Below are 10,239 nucleotides of genomic sequence, written 5' to 3' on the forward strand. Positions count from 1 at the left end.
TGGAGAGCATAACTGTGGAAAGTCCCAGTCCATTATTCAGTTTGTATCAGGGTCCAAGGAACAGCCATGGGGAACATTTTGTATAGGCTATTCTCTAAGAGGCTATTCATAATCAACCATCTATCTTGTGGTCAGCCAAGTTCCTGAAACACAGAGCTCACGACCAAGCTGACCTGTACTCTTGGTTCTGCTTGCCTGTTAGGAGTTTTTGAAAAAATTTAACCCTTTCATTTCCCCATTTCTTCTGATGTAAGAGTTTTAATCATAAAACTTGGCATAACATCAAAATCTGAACAGCACTTATTATTATTTTTTTTAACAAAGGTAACTAATCTATTTAGAGATGTCTTTGACTTTCACCACTGTGGGGGTAGTCAGGAGCACCAGGTATGGTCTTTTTTAGTGAGGCTCAAGGTTCTCAACCCGGTGGTGGCAGATGAGAACAGCATCTCCAACCTAGAACTGATGAGGCACACTCAGGTCTCCAGTCTCATAAGCTTTTTTTAACTGCTCCCAGACCCCACGTCGGACCATCTCAAGTGTAGTGTTTTCATGTGGACAAACAGGGATTTAGAAAGAACAACATCAGAATGATATATTTTATCTATCTCAGAAAGTGGTGGAGACCCCCCACATAAAATCTTATAAGGTGTTAACTTAAAGTATAACCCAGATCAAGGCAAAGGGAAGGAGGGCTTGGACTGCCAGTTCTTAACTCCCCTCTCCTTGGACTTAACACAGAACTGTTGGTTACTAGACAGAGACTCTGCATTGGAAATAAGGTATCCCTAGCCTATTCACACCTCTGCAATTACACTATAACCTCTACTGTTGCAGGATATATGCTGCTCCCAAAGAATGCTTTGTGTGCATGTACTTTGGGGCTTACTCCATGCATTTATGGCCTGGTTGTAAATACAACTGAGCATTTTTATGTTCTAGTACAGCTTATACGCAGCGACTTATTACTGTGAGGAGGATGTCTTCAACCAGTTAGCACCTCCAAACAGTTGAGTTAAAAGGGTGGCCATTTCAAGCTATGTTACTAGGTTCTTTCCTTGGCATAAGTCCCTACAAGGACTTATGGATGGCAATAGATGCAGATATATAGGAGATGGAAAAGTCTATAATGGCCCTGCAGGATTCCCTATTCTCCCTGGCAGAAGTAGTCTTACAGAACAGAAGAGGCCTAGACTTGCTGTTCCTCCAGCAGGGAGGACTCTGTGTTGCCTCAGGTGAGTAATGTTATTTCTGTATTGATCACTCAGGGGTGGTCAAAGAATTTATGGCTTTAGAAAGAGATTACAAGACAGAGCCAGCTGATGTTAGCTTTGACTTATGGTCCCTGCATAATCAATGCTTTAGTTAGGTTCTTTCTTTCTTTCTTTCTTTCTTTCTTTCTTTCTTTCTTTCTTTCTTTCTTTCTCTCTCTCTCTCTCTCTCTCTCTCTCTCTCTCTCTCTCTCTCTTTCTTTCTTTCTTGATTTCTTTTCTTCTTTCTTTTAATGGGGAAGAAAGAGTTTATTTCATCTTATATCTTACAGTACATTATGAATGGTAGTCAGGACAAGAAATCAAACATGAACATAAAGACAGGCACTGAATAAGAGATCATAAAGGAATAGGATTACTATCTTGTGTAGACTGATTTTTTTATTCCAGCTGTTCAGGGATGGCACTTGCAACAGTAAATCATCAGTCAAGAAAATACTCAATGATCTTTTGCCTACTAGAAAATCTGATGGAGACATTTTCTCCACTGAAGTTTCCTTTTTCAGTTTGACTCCTGTTAGACTATATTTGATATAAAAAAACAAAGAAAGAACAAATGAAAGAAAGAATGAGCAAAAGAAAGAAAAAAGAAGGAAGGAAGGAAGGAAGGAGAGAAGGAAAGAAGGAAAGAAGGAAAGAAGGAAAGAAGGAAAGAAGGAAAGATTTTTCTCAAAGAACCAGTACCTGGTTTTGTTGATTCTTTGTATAGTTCTTCTTGTTTCTACTTGGTTTATTTCAGCCCTGAATTTGATTATTTTCTGCCTTCTACTCCTCTTGGGTATTACTTCTTTTTGTTCTAGAGCTTCCATGTGTGCTGTTAAGCCGCTAGTGTATACTTTCTCCAATTTCTTTTTGGAGGCACTCAGAGCTATGAGTTTTCCTCTTAGCACTGTTTTCATTATGTCCCATAAGTTTGTGTATGTTGTACCTTCATTTTCATTAAATTCTAAAAAGTCTTTAATTTCTTCCTTGACTAAGTTATCATTGAGTAGGGCGTTGTTCTGCTTCCATGTGTATGTGGGCTTTCTGTTGTTTTTGTTGTTATTGAAGACCAGCGCAGTCCATGAGATCTGATAGGATACAAGGGATTATTTCAATTTTCTTATATCTGTTGAGACCTGTTTTGTGACTGATTATGTCATCAATTTTTGAGAAGGTACCATGAGGTGCTGAGAAGAAGGTATATTCTTTTGTTTTAGGATGAAATGTTCTATAGATATCTGTTAAAATCATTTGGTCCATCACTTCTGTTAGTTTTACTGTGTCTCTGTTTAGTTTGTGTTTCTATGATCTGTCCACTGATGAGAGTGGAGTGTTGAAGTCTCCCACTATTATTGTGTGTGGTGCAATGTGTGCTTTGAGCTTTAGTAACATTTTTTATGAATGTGGGTGTCCTTGCATTTGGAACACAGATGTTCAGAATTGAGAGATTTTCTTGGTAGATTTCCTTTGATGAGTATGAAGTGTCCTTCCTTATCTTTTTGATATCTTTTGGTTGAAAGTCTGTTTTATTCTATACTAGAATGGCTACTTCAGCTTGTTTCTTGGGACTATTTGCTTGAAAAATAGTTTTCCAGCCCCTTTTTAGTTAGGTTTCATATGGAATGGATTTATTCTCAAACAACAATACCAGCCGTAGAAACATCTCAAAGATTTGGGATGGCTCAAAACTGAAGAGGGAAATGAGGCTAGGTTGACTCCATGACAGGCTTCAAATTGGCAGTTCAAGAGACAAGGCCTAATGTTTTCAAGAACTGGGCAAGTTCAGGCAAGTCCAGGCCTCAGAACTGACCTGACCACCTGGCATGACCCAAGAGCAATGGGTCAGCAGTAGTTTCCAGTCTTCCTCAGCAACAGTTTCTAGACCTCCTCAGCATCAGTTTCCTGCCTCCACAACCTAGTAATGGTTCTAGAATGTTTCTAGAGATGGAGTAGGATAAAGGTCACCTACCCTGGAAATCTCCTAATATGCTTTAAATTTGGCCCTGTGAACTATCTTCGTTTTCTCTCTATCTTGGTAATGAGATCCAACATCATGCTGAATTTCTGAAGAATAAAACACTGTTTGTGTTTATATACTATTTGAATCTGGGATATCATTCTTCAGTGAATCACTATACACTACATCTGAATTCAAACAAAAATATATTCTTATATTATTTCTGTGCTTTTCACAGAACCCAAAACTCTAAAACTGTTGCTACAACTGGTCAAAGTGCAGAAAACAAAACTGACTTTTTGAAGTCCAACCCTGTTTTATATATCTATAACATGAACCACACATGGGAAGCTCAGTAAACATTGTCAAAGAAGAATGTAAATTGTCTTATTCAGAAAATCAGGCCATTGATTTGAGATCAAATTTCTATATATTACAGGAAAGCTGCACCCATGAGAAATATCAACATGGGAAAGGCTATATATCACAACAATATAGCCAACACCATAATAAATGGAGGATAACGCAAAGTATTTCCACTAAAATCAGGAACAAGACAAAGTTGTTCTTTCTCTCCATTACTAATCAATGTATTTAAAACCTAAGATAGAACATTAAGAGAAAAAGAAATAAAATGAAAAATTGGAAAAGAGGAGTGAAGGTACTCCATTTTGCAGATGATATTATCCTATACATAAAATGTCCTAGAGACTCTATCAAAATATCTTAGAGCTAATAAAGTCCTTTAGCGAGGGGCTGTCTGGAGACCATTCCACCTGGGTATCCATCCCATGTACAGTCACCAAAGGTAGAGACTGATGTGGATGGCAGGAAGTGCATGCTGACGAGAGCCTGATGTAGCTGTCTCCTTAGAGGTCTCCCAGAGTCTGACACATTCAGAGGCAGATGCTCACAGCTAACCACTGATCTGATCAAGGTTTTCCCAATGGAGGAGTGAGAGAGAAGACTGAAGGAGCTGAAAGGGTTTGTGGTCCCATTAGGAAAGCAACAATACCAACCAACCAGAGCTCCCCAGGGTCTAAACCACCAGCCTGGGAGCACATAGGGAGGGACCCATGACTCCAGCTGTATATGTAGGGAAGGATGGCCTTGTTGGGCATAGGTGAGAGAGGAGATCCTTGGTCCCATGAAGGCTGGAATGTGGGGGAATTCGAGGGTGGGGAAGTGGGAGTGGGTGGTAAAGGCACATCCTCATAGAAGCAGGAGGAGGGAGGATGGGATGGGGGTTCCTGGCAGGGGAGCAAATGGGGTAAGGGGATAAAATCTGAAATGTAAGTGTAATATCCAATAAAAATAAAAAATAAAGTCCTTCAGTAAAGCATCAGGATACAGAATGTCTTAATTATTCTTTTATTGCTATGACAGAACACTATGACCAAGGTAACCTATAAAAGAAAGTATTTGAGTTTAGGATTGCAGAGGTTTGAATCCATGTTGGCAAAGAGACAAGAACAGCTGAGAATTCACTTCTTAATCTGTAGACAGGAGGCAAAGAGTACACTGTGGACAAGAGGAGGCTTTTGAAACCTCAAAGCCCGTCCCTGTGACATAACTCTTCCAACACAGTGACACCTAGTAATTCTTCTCAAACAGCTTCTGCAGTGGTGATCAATTGTTCAAACATAAGGTTCTATGGAGACCATTCTTATTCAAAGCACCACACAAAGTTAATACAAAAACTAGTAGCCTTTCTATACATCAGGTAAAAACATACTGAAAAAGGAATCAATGAAGCTACCCTATGTACAACACACTCACACACACACACACACACACACACACACACACACACACAGACACACACACACACACACACACACACACACACACACACACACACACACACAAGGAAATAAATTTAACCAAGGAAATGAGAGATTTCTATGACAAACTTCTACAATAAAAACATGAAGACACCCAAGAAAGAAATTGAGGAAGACACTAGAAGATGAAAAGACCTCCCATGCTCATGTGTTAGAATAATCAATATTGCCCTCGGCTTCCAGAGTGAACTGAGCGTTCGAGAATGGAGGTCTTCTGCCCAGCCCTGGGCCCCTTGGTCACCTAGCTGTATGACGTGCAGGCTTTCAAGTTCGGGAGCTTTGTACTGAAAAGCCGGCTCTCCTCCCCAGTCTACATCGACCTGCAGGGCATCATGTCTTCTCAGTCAGGTCGCAGACATTTTATTCCAAACTGCCAAAAATGTCGGGATCAGTTTTGACAGTGTGTGTGGAGTTCCTTATACAGCGTTACCAGTAGCAACAGTTATCTGCTCAGCCAATCACATTCCCATGTTCATTAGGAAGAAGGAAACAAAGGATTATGGTACCAAGCGCCTTGTAGAAGGAGAGAGTAATCCTGGGAAGACCTGTCTCGTCATTGAGGATGTCTTCACCAGTGGGGCCAGTGTTTTGGAGACTGTTGAAGTTCTTCAGAAGGAGGGTCTAAAGGTGACTGATGCCATAGTGCTGCTGGACAGAGAGCAGGGAGGCCAGGACAAGCTGCAGGCCCAGGGGATCCGTCTCCATGCAGTGTGCACCTTGTCCCAAATGCTGGAGATTCTGGAGCAGCAGAAAAAAATTGACGCTGAGATGGTCGGGAAAGTGAAGAGGTTCATTCAAGAGAATGTTTTTTCATCAGCTAATCATAATGGTTTTCCACCTCCTGAGAAGAAAGCATGCAAAGAACTCAGCTTTGGTGCTCGAGCAGAGCTGCCTGGAATCCACCCACTTGCCTCAAAGCTCCTCAGGCTTATGCAGAAGAAGGAGACCAATCTGTGTCTGTCCGCTGATGTGTCGGAGGCCAGAGAGCTGCTGCAGCTAGCAGATGCCTTGGGACCCAGCATCTGCATGCTCAAAACTCATGTCGATATTCTGAATGATTTTACTCTGGATGTGATGGAGGAGTTGACCGTTCTGGCAAAACACCACGAGTTCTTAATATTTGAAGACAGGAAATTTGCTGATATAGGAAACACAGTTAAAAAGCAGTATGAAAGTGGCATCTTTAAAATAGCTTCCTGGGCAGATGTAGTAAATGCCCACGTGGTACCAGGCTCAGGAGTTGTGAAAGGCTTACAGGAAGTGGGCCTGCCTTTACATCAAGGGTGCTTGCTCATTAAAGAAATTAGCTCTCCTGGCTCCTTGGCCACGGGAAACTACACCAAGGCAGCAGTTGGGATGGCTGAGGAACACTGTGAATTTGTCATTGGCTTTATTTCTGGCTCCCGAATAAGCATGAAACCAGAGTTTCTTCACTTGACCCCAGGAGTTCAATTAGAAACAGGAGGGGATCACCTTGGCCAGCAGTACAATAGTCCACAAAAAGTGATTGGTAAACGCGGTTCTGATGTCATCATTGTAGGCAGGGGAATACTTGCAGCAGCTAACCATCTGGAAGCAGCTGAGATGTACAGAAAAGCTGCCTGGGAAGCGTATTTGAGTAGACTTGCTGTTCAGTAAGAAGATGCTGAAAATGGGTGGTATCCCAAAAGTGGCTGGCTTCAAACATCGGTTCTCAGGGCCCTGAATTGGGTCAGTGAGAGACAGACTCTGGAGCGTCATATCACAGTCTTCCACTTGTAATCACTGCATTGGTACCGTAATGAGCTCTTTTCAAAGCTTTCCTTGAGACTGGCATTTGTTTGGCAGCTGCCACCTTTGAGATTCCTGGTCTAGACTGCTTAATTCTTTTAATTCAGTGAGACTCAGTCAAATACATCTAATGTTAGCTGCTTACCTCCCTTAGTGCCATGAAGCTGGGTCGTTAAATGGAGCAGGAGTTCTAGTTCATTCTACTCAGCAGTCAGTATAGAAAGTCCGCCACAGCTTCCTCTTGCCGCAATCTGGATCTAAGAAAACGGTAGTACCAGTTCCCCACTGTCATTAATGTGTGTTTGCTAATGGGCTGGGGGTTCATAATGAATGGCTTGGTGGTTAAGAACACTTTCTCTTATAGAGAGTCAGCATTTGGTTCTCAGCACCCACATTGTGGCTCACATCCATCCAATCCCAGGGGAGCCAATTTCCTCTTCTAGCTTCCAGGGGATACATGCATGTGATACAATATACTTTTACATAATAATAATAATAATAACAAATCTTTGCCAGTGCTAAAAGGGGGAAACAAAAAAAATCAATATTGTGAAAATGGACCTTGCTGCAAAAGTCAATCTACAGATTCAATACAATGCCAATGAGATCCAACAGATATTCTTGGCAGACACAGAGACAAATCTTCAAGTTAATATGGAAACGCAAAAGACCAGCAATAGCCAAAACAATCCTGGAGCCATAGTAATAAAAACAGCACATTAGTGTCATAAAAGCAGATGTATACCTTAATGGGATAGAATGTATGTCTCAGATATAAGTCCATAAAGCCAAAGATATTTGATTTTTAACAAAGAAGCAAAATGTATGCCCTGAAGAAAATATAGAGCCTTCAACAAATGTTGAGGAAAATCTTGGACTACAACAGTGTAATGAAAACTTTGGAATATTGAATTCTTTAAAATCACAGAAATGTTATAAACATATGTTTTCATTTTAATCCCAGGGGTGGGGATATTGAACTGCTGCAGATTGTCCACAACAGTTGTGATTTTCCTTGTGCTCTAGCAAGGGCATGATTTTGCCAACAGCAGACAATTTCTGTGATTGTGTGATGATTGGAATTCTGGGGACTTTTCAGATAGTATATAAATGCTAGGGTCCTGAGAGAGTTGGTGGGTTTGTTATTGATTGGTTGCTGTTGGTTGAGGTTTGTTAAGTAGTCAAGCACAAAGAGACATCAAGAAGAAACTAAATACCCTGACAGTGCTTATCAAACTTGCCTTAAGGAACTTGATACTCCTAATAAGCAGGAAGTAGTCTAATGATAATATCACTTCTTGTCACTTCTGTCTTAGTTAAGGTTTTCATTGCTGTGAAGAGACAACATGACCAAGGAAACTCTTTTAAGAGCAACATTGATTCAGCACACAAGATTTGCTCTAGTTTCTTGCCTTTATGATAATTAGGTGCTGTGTTATAATCAATCAGTCTTTCAACTCCTACTCCTAACAGACTTCATATGCCCTCCCCTGGAAAAACAGTGTACTGCTGTCTCATGGAAACTAAAAGTCCTGAAAGTCCTTCTGTTATACTCATAGGCATATGAACCCTGGTTGCCAATGCTGCTTCCTTATCCCTTGTGGGCCAGTGGGTAATGACCTTAGAGGAGAAGGGAGACCCACAGATACCTGTCTGATTGTACTTAGGGTTTGCACAACAGGAAGAAAACCATGTCTGCTACTGGAAACTATGGCTAGTGAGAACAACGTGTTCAGCAGCCTGAAGATCAGTAGTGATCTGTAAAATCATGAAACAACACAGAAAATATTTCTTATCATACTGCCCTGAGTAGAGTCATCAGAAAGATCTCGCAGGGCAGTGATGGTGCACGCCTTTAATCCCAGCATGTGGGAGGCAGAGGCAGGCAGATTTCTGAGTTCAAGGCCAGCCTGGTCTACAGAGTGAGTTCCAGGACAACCAGGGCTACACAGAGAAACCCTGTCTCGAAAAACCGGAAAAAAGGAATGATCTCTTTTTGAGTCATAAGAGGTATTCTTCTATGAGAGTTGGTCAATGTCAGAAGAACTGGGGAACCAGGATGTCTTGACAGCAAAGGGTGCTACTCCATCGGTCCTGAGAGGGCAAGGATTTGGCATCTTGGGAAAACTTTCAAATAGGTAAAGTATTTACCCCATAATTGAAAAGGAGGTCCATACTCCAAATTAATTTATAGTCATAGAAAAATCATAACTGAAAACTAAGCATTAAAAAGATTCTATTAGAATACTATAATTTTATTTTTACATAGATTCTTCAGTATCTTGTCTACATTTTCTTCATATGGTTTGCTTGAGCACTACCAGTGATGTGTTGAGCTGAAAACAATGCTACATGTTCTCTGGAGGTGTTTTCACATGCATGTTGGAAGGAATATACATGAGAGAGAACAGATCACATGTAAACACCCTATTAACAATGTCAGGCTCTTGGTACTTGTCATTGGATGACTTGAATAAGAAATACAGATTTCTTTCTTATGTACATATGCCATAAAATTAATTGGAATTATATCTTGCTGTGGGTAATGTGAATCAGCATAGTTGATCAGGGATAAATATATATATATATATATATATATATATATATATATATATATATATATAATCTGCAAGGAAGTAAGGAAGTTCCAGTCTGCCTTAGAAACTAAGTCCTTAGTGTCTATTAGATCTTCAGATGATGAAGATCTCTGAGGACAGGGAATGGTTCTAAATATCTGTCTATTCATAAGAAGAAATTTGCATACATCTGCATTAGGACGGCAAATTTGATCTTTCTGATTTGTTCTCTGTTGCTTCTCTCACTGGGTTGGTGTTCTATAGTTCTGCATTCTTGTATCATTGCCAGGTTTTGATTCTTTCATTCTACTCTAGATATTAGGGGCTAGAGTAGAGAATATAGACAGTAAAAGACCGCAAATATGTATCAGTGGTACTGTCAATTTAATGTCCTTACACTTTCTCCATTCTTCAGTGATTCTTCTGTAACCACAAATTACACTTTCACTAGCTCATTTTTACTAGAACACAAAATGCTCAGATTTTCACAGATTTTCACACTGAAGTGTCTTATTTCTTCTGGCATGGCTAAAAGGTTCACAGTGCAGTGCCTGCCATGTCAGATCACAGGAAGCACATCTTATGCAGTGGAGCTTAAATTCTCCTATGGTGGTAGAGAGGAAAAAATAGGCCAATCTAAAATCCTGTGTTGTTTTCTAGAGCTACAGTTACTTAAACTACATAATCCTTTGAGAGAACTTTTAGGGGTTAAGACTTAGACTGCAGTATGAAACACCTCTACACAAAGACAGAAGACTGGTCATCTCAATTTGAAAAGGTTATTCCCTGTAACAACCTTGTTTCAAAAGGCTGATTACCTTGGTAAGAAGAAAACTATA

General features: G+C 40.3%; 1 pseudogene; it reads left to right on the plus strand.

The window, feature by feature from the left end:
* The first annotated feature begins 5,257 nt into the window (after window positions 1–5,257).
* LOC117706084 (uridine 5'-monophosphate synthase pseudogene) lies at window positions 5,258–6,733 on the plus strand (annotated as a pseudogene).
* Window positions 6,734–10,239: the final 3,506 nt, after the last annotated feature.

Source organism: Arvicanthis niloticus, chromosome 3 (assembly GCF_011762505.2).
Source record: "Arvicanthis niloticus isolate mArvNil1 chromosome 3, mArvNil1.pat.X, whole genome shotgun sequence".
In the NCBI taxonomy this organism is placed as follows: domain Eukaryota; kingdom Metazoa; phylum Chordata; class Mammalia; order Rodentia; family Muridae; genus Arvicanthis; species Arvicanthis niloticus.